We start from the raw sequence: 7,500 nt of genomic DNA, 5'->3' as shown, positions 1-7,500 counted from the left end.
AACCTAAACAGGAAAGAAAGGTGAGATCGAGTAGAAAGAAAAAAAGGGAGAAAAAAAATCGAGGAAATAAAAATAGGAGAGAAAGGCGTGATAGGAGAGAACAAAACTGAAAACAGTGAAAGAGAAGAATGAGATAGAAAGAAAAAAACGAAAAAGATAGAGAAAACAGCCAGGAGAAATGTGTGATAGGAGAGAGAAATAGAAGAGTGAGATGTGAGAGAAAGCAGAAACGGAGAAAATAGAGAAGATAGAGACAGGAGAGAAATGTGTGACTGAAGAGAACAAAAAGGAGAAAAGAAAGATGTGAGAGAAAAGCAGAAACGAAGAAAAAATAGAGAAAGGAGAGGAAGCTGAAACGAACGAATAACACAAAGGAAAACAGAAACAGGAGAGAAATCAGAAACGAAGGAATAAAACAGAAAACAGAGACAGGAAAGAAAAGGAGAGAATGGAAAGAGAGCAGAAACGAAGAAAATAAAATAGAAAACAGATGCAGGAGAGAAAGCAGAAACAAAGGAAGAAAACAAAGAAAACGAGGGAATAAAATAGGAAAAACAGAGACAGGAAAAAAAGGAGAGAATGGAAAGAGAGCAGAAACGAATGAAATAAAACAGAAAACAGATACAGGAGAGAAAGCAGAAACGAAGCAATAAAACAAAGAAAACAGAAACGGGAGAGATAGAAACGAGAGAATTAACCCAAGATAACAGAGGCAGGAGAGACAAGTTGAGAACAGAGAGAAAGCAGAAACGAAGGAATAAAACAGACAGAAGAGACGAGGTGAGAAAGGAGTGAAAGTAGAAACGAAGGAATAAAACAGAGACAGGAGAGACAAGTTGAGAACGGAGAGAAATCAGAAACGAAGGAATAAAACAGAGACAGAAGAGACGAGATTAGAACTCAGAGAAATCAGAAACGAAGGAATAAAACAGAGACAGGAGAGACGAGGTGAGAACGGAGAGAAATCAGAAACGAAGGCATAAAACACACAGGAGAGACAAGATGAGAACGGAGATAAATCAGACACGAAGGAATAAAACAGAGGCAGGAGAGACCAGTTGAGAACGCAGAGAAATCAGAAACGAAGAAATAAAACACACAGGAGAGACGAGGTGAGACCGGAGAGAAAGCAGAAACGAAGGAATAAAACAGACACAGGAGAGACAAGGTGAGAACGCAGAGAAATCAGAAACGAAGGAATAAAACAGACACATGAGAGACAAGATGAGAACGGAGAGAAATCAGAAACGAAGGAATAAAACAGACACAGGAGAGACAAGATGAGAATGGAGAGAAATCAGAAACGAAGGAATAAAACAGAAACAGGAGAGACGAGGTGAGAACGCAGAGAAATCAGAAACGAAGGAATAAAACAGAGACAGGAGAGACAAGTTGAGAACGCAGAGAAATCAGAAACGAAGGAATAAAACAGACACATGAGAGACAAGATGAGAATGGAGAGAAATCAGAAACGAAGGAATAAAACAGAGACGGGAGAGACAAGATGAGAATGGAGAGAAATCAGAAACGAAGGAATTAAACAGACACAGGAGAGACAAGATGAGAATGGAGAGAAATCAGAAACGAAGGAATAAAACAGAAACAGGAGAGACGAGGTGAGAACGCAGAGAAATCAGAAACGAAGGAATAAAACAGAGACAGGAGAGACGAGATTAGAACGCAGAGAAATCAGAAACGAAGGAATAAAACAGACACAGGAGAAACGAGGTGAGAACGCAGAGAAATCAGAAACGAAGGAATAAAACAGAGACAGGAGAGACAAGTTGAGAACGGAGAGAAAGCAGAAACGAAGGAATAAAACAGAGACAGGAGAGACGAGGTGAGAAAGGAGTGAAAGCAGAATCGAAGGAATAAAACAGAGACAGGAGAGACGAGGTGAGAAAGGAGTGAAATCAGAAACGAAGGAATAAAACAGAGACAGGAGAGACGAGGTGAAAAAGGAGTGAAATCAGAAACGAAGGAATAAAACAGAGACAGGAGAGACAAGTTGAGAACGGAGAGAAAGCAGAAACGAAGGAATAAAACAGAGACAGGAGAGACGAGGTGAGAAAGGAGTGAAAGCAGAATCGAAGGAATAAAACAGACAGGAGAGACGAGGTGAGAAAGGAGTGAAATCAGAAACGAAGGAATAAAACAGAGACAGGAGAGACGAGGTGAAAAAGGAGTGAAATCAGAAACGAAGGAATAAAACAGACACATGAGAGACAAGATGAGAATGGAGAGAAATCAGAAACGAAGGAATAAAACAGAGACGGGAGAGACAAAATGAGAACGGAGAGAAATCAGAAACGAAGGAATTAAACAGACACAGGAGAGACAAGATGAGAATGGAGAGAAATCAGAAACGAAGGAATAAAACAGAAACAGGAGAGACGAGGTGAGAACGCAGAGAAATCAGAAACGAAGGAATAAAACAGAGACAGGAGAGACGAGATTAGAACGCAGAGAAATCAGAAACGAAGGAATAAAACAGACACAGGAGAAACGAGGTGAGAACGCAGAGAAATCAGAAACGAAGGAATAAAACAGACACAGGAGAGACAAGTTGAGAACGGAGAGAAAGCAGAAACGAAGGAATAAAACAGAGACAGGAGAGACGAGGTGAGAAAGGAGTGAAAGCAGAATCGAAGGAATAAAACAGAGACAGGAGAGACAAGATGAGAACGGAGAGAAATCAGAAACGAAGGAATAAAACAGACAGGAGAGACGAGGTGAGAACGGAGGGAAATCAGAAACGAAGGAATAAAACAGAGACAGGAGAGACAAGTTGAGAACGGAGAGAAAGCAGAAACGAAGGAATAAAACAGAGACAGGAGAGACAAGGTGAGAACGCAGAGAAATCAGAAACGAAGGAATAAAACAAACAGGAGAGACAAGATGAGAACGAAGAGAAATCAGAAACGAAGAAATAAAACAGAGACAGGAGAGACAAGTTGAGAACGCAGAGAAATCAGAAACGAAGGAATAAAACAGACACAGGAGAGACGAGGTGAGAAAGGAGTGAAAACAGAAACGAAGGAATAAAACAGACACGGAAGAGACAAGATGAGAACGCAGAGAAATCAGAAACGAAGGAATAAAACAGAGACAGGAGAGACAAGATGAGAACGGAGAGAAAGCAGAAACGAAGGAATAAAACAGAGACAGGAGAGACGAGGTGAGAAAGGAGTGAAAACAGAAACGAAGGAATAAAACAGACACGGAAGAGACAAGATGAGAACGCAGAGAAATCAGAAACGAAGGAATAAAACAGAGACAGGAGAGACAAGATGAGAACGGAGAGAAAGCAGAAACGAAGGAATAAAACAGAGACAGGAGAGACAAGATGAGAACGGAGAGAAATCAGAAACGAAGGAATAAAACAGACACAGGAGAGACGAGGTGAGAACGGAGGGAAATCAGAAACGAAGGAATAAAACAGAGACAGGAGAGACAAGTTGAGAACGGAGAGAAAGCAGAAACGAAGGAATAAAACAGAGACAGGAGAGACAAGATGAGAACGGTGAGAAATCAGAAACGAAGGAATAAAACAGAGACAGGAGAGACAAGGTGAGAACGCAGAGAAATCAGAAACGAAGGAATAAAACAAACAGGAGAGACAAGATGAGAACGCAGAGAAAGCAGAAACGAAGGAATAAAACAGAGACAGGAGAGACAAGATGAGAACGGAGAGAAATCAGAAACGAAGGAATAAAACAGACACAGGAGAGACGAGGTGAGAAAGGAGTGAAAACAGAAACGAAGGAATAAAACAGACACGGAAGAGACAAGATGAGAACGCAGAGAAATCAGAAACGAAGGAATAAAACAGACACGGAAGAGACAAGATGAGAACGCAGAGAAATCAGAAGCGAAGGAATAAAACAAAGACAGGAGAGACAAGTTGAGAACGCAGAGAAATCAGAAACGAAGGAATAAAACAGACACGGGAGAGACAAGTTGAGAACGAAGAGAAATCAGAAACGAAGAAATAAAACAGAGACAGGAGAGACAAGTTGAGAACGGAGAGAAAGCAGAAACGAAGGAATAAAACAGACACAGGAGAGACGAGGTGAGAAAGGAGTGAAAGCAGACACGGGGCGAGAGACAGCGCGCGAGGCAGTCAGGTCATGAGGTCCCGCGCACACGTGCTCTGGTCACTCGAGCATACAAGGCGAGGCAGCTTAAGGAAGTCATTTGTGATAATTGCTGTTCCTTCGAGTGGCACACCGGCGTTACTCCTCCTGCTCCTGTTCGTAATGCTGCTGCTGCTGGTTCCTCCTCCTCCTCTTCGTCCTCGGCTTCTTCTTCTTCTTCTCCTCTTCCTCCTCTTCCTCCCTTTTCTCCTCCTCCTTCGTCTTCTTCTTTTCTTCTTCCTCCTCCTCCTCCTCCTCCTCTTCCCCCTCCCTCTTTGCTCCTCCTTCCTTCCTTCCTCTTCCTCCTCCCCTCCTCGTCCCTCCCCTCCTTTTCCTCCCTCCCTCCTCCTCCTCCTCCCTCCCTCCTCCTCCTCCTCCCTCCCTCCCTCCTCCTCCTCCTCCTCCTCCTCCTCCTCCTCCTCCTCCTCCTCCTCCTCCTCCTCCTCCTCCTCCTCCTCCTCCTCCTCCTCCTCCTCCTCTCTCCTCCTCCCTCCTTCTCCCCTTTCTTACTCCTCCTTCGCTGATCGTTATTTTTCCATATTTTATCACTTCTGAAAGCCCAATGTATGCAGGAAAAAAATATGAAAGATAATATAAAACGAGTGAAGTGGTGAATAAATCTGTGAATACTTAGATAAGGAAGTGAATAAATTAAATACGTTTTTTATGGAAATGAGTCTTTGTTGTTGCTTCTGTCTCCCGTTTACTGCTCTTTATCTTTTCCTATTCGCTTATATGATTTATTCAATTTATTGTTCATGTTATTCTTTTATTCTCGCTTATTTTGGGTCTTATGTATTATTTTCATTATTATTATTTTTTCTCTTTTTATTGTCAGCATGTCTACAATAGCATTTTTTATTTCCCTGTGTACTTCGTGTTTCTTCGCACATCCCCTTTCGTGTCCACCATTTTTATCATTTATCATCTTACTTTCCTTCATCATGTTATTGGCTATCCCCTTTCGTACCTACCATTTCGTCCTCAATTTTTTCATAAGTCCGTATCCCTCCAGACATCACCCCTTTATCACTTATTATCCAATTTATTCTTCATTATATAACCCAGTATCCCCCATCATCCCCACCAATTTATTAAACCTTATTTTACCCCTTTTCCAATTACATCATCCCTTCCCCCTTATTAATATTAATCATCACTTAATTCATATTTTTTTTTTACCTTAGTCCCGTAGCCCCTCAGACGTCACCATCGCCTAATTTCACACACTTGAAAACGCGCGCTTATGGGAGGCGGACTGACCGGGCGCCGTTGCCTTAATCTCTTCCAGCTGCTCGGGGGTAATCAGGGCTCGCGGGCTGGAAATCGGTGTTATGGGGTGGTGGTTAGTTCTGTTTTTTGATGGTTGTTGTTTTCTGTTTTTTTTCTGGTTGTCATCTTGTTTTTTTTCTTTTTTTTTGTAATTTAGTTTAGTTTGTTTGGTGTTTTATTTTTTCTTTCATTTTTTTTTTATTTTTTTTTTTCACTGGTTTTCCTGTTTTTATTTTATTATGTTTTTTTCTAGTTTGTTTGGTATTCTTTCTTCATTCTTTTTTATTCTTTTTCTTTTTTACTGGTTTCATTCTTTAGAAAAAATCTCTTCCTTTTTCTTCCTCCTTTTTTTTCTTTCGTTCGTTGGCTCTTTCATTCATTTATTCTTCCGCACCTTCTTTTTCATCTTTACTCCCTCTCTTTCCATCCTCTTTTACTCTCTTTCTCCCGAGGAAGAGGACGAGCAATACGGTCAGTTCACGCCCACACACAGCCCTTTTCTTTCTTTCTTTCGTTTAACATCTCTTTGTTTCTTTCTCTTTTCCTCTTTCTTTTTTCAATCCTTTCCCCACCGAGGAAAGTAAAAAGGCATTTTCGTTTTTTCTTTACCTTTCTTTACTTTTTTTTCTTTTCTTGTTCTTCATCTTCTCCCCCCCTCTCTCTCTCTCTCTCTCTCTCTCTCTCTCTCTCTCTCTCTCTCTCTCTCTCTCTCTCTCTCTCTCTCTCTCTCTCTCTCTCTATCTCTCAATCTATCTATATATCTCTTTCTCTATCTCATTTTCATCTTTTTTTTTCTCTCTTCTCTTACACAGGAAGACGAACAAGAGGAAGGGCAGTACGGTTAACCCACATCCACTCACGCACCTTTCTTTCTTTCCCTTTTTCTTTCGTTTTTTCATTCTTTAATTCTCTCTGTATTCTCTCTGTCTTCTTTTCGCCCTTTGTATCTTTTTCTCGCCTGCGTTTATGCTCTGTTTGTTCGTTTGTTTCTTTCTTTCCAAATAGAATGGTGAGTCTTCCTTTCGTTCCTTCGTTGTATCTATCTTTCCTTCTCTCTATAACTTTATTCCGTTTCTTATCTTATGTTTATTCTCTCATTCTTCCATCCATTCGTTATTTCTTTCTTTCTCTCTCTCTCTCTTTTCCTTTCTCCGCATGGAAGACGACAACCTTTTTTTTCTTGATCTTTCATTGTCTTCCGCCCTCTCTCTCTCTTTCTCCTTCTCCTTCTTCTTCTCCTTATCCCTCTCCCTCTCCCTTCCTCCCCTCCCTCCCCTTCCCTCCGTCCCTCCCTCCCTCCCTCCTCCCTCCCTCCCTCCCTCCCTCCCTCCCTCCCTCCCTCCCTCCCTCTCTCTCTCTCTCTCTCTCTCTCTCTCTCTCTCTCTCTCTCTCTCTCTCTCTCTCTCTCTCTCTCTCTCTCTTTCTTTCTTTCTCTCCTCATCCCTCTTCCTTTCCCCTCCCCCTCCCTCTCCATCTCTCTCTCTCTCTCTCTCTCTCTCTCTCTCTCTCTCTCTCTCTCTCTCTCTCTCTCTCTCTCTCTCTCTCTCTCTCTCTCTCTCTCTCTCTCTCTCTCTCTCTCTCTCTCTCTCTCTCTCTCTCTCTCTCTCTCTCTCTCTCTCTCTCTCTCTCTCTCTCTCTCTCTCTCTCTGTCTCTCTCTCTCTCTCTCTCTCTCTCTCTCTCTCTCTCGTTCTCCACATAGCAAGACGAGGAAGAGGAAGAGGAGGACCAGTACAGCCAACCAAACCCCCCCCTCCCCCTACCCACCCCCACCCTCCCACTACCCACCGACCCACTGGCCTCTGCCCACGCGCCACTGCCCACCTGGCGCTGCCCTGCAACACTGCATAATAATTATATGCTCTGTATATATAAAATTCGTTTAATGACTGGATGTTATTAAAAAGTTGCATTACATGGCCAATGACTCTTTCATTTTTGAAGTGAGGCGCGAGATCATGAGGGGGAGGGGGGAGTGAGGGGGGTGGGGGGAGATGCGGTTTTTGGGCTTTTTTGTGTGTGTTTGCATTTTGTGGTTTTATAGATGGGTTGGTGTGTGCTTGTTTTTTACGTGTTTTATAAATGTATTTGTGT

Source organism: Penaeus vannamei, chromosome 35, assembly GCF_042767895.1.
Source record: "Penaeus vannamei isolate JL-2024 chromosome 35, ASM4276789v1, whole genome shotgun sequence".
Taxonomy (NCBI): Eukaryota; Metazoa; Arthropoda; class Malacostraca; order Decapoda; family Penaeidae; genus Penaeus; species Penaeus vannamei.
The sequence above is the reverse complement of the archived record's forward strand: the minus strand, read 5'-3'. Positions refer to the sequence as shown.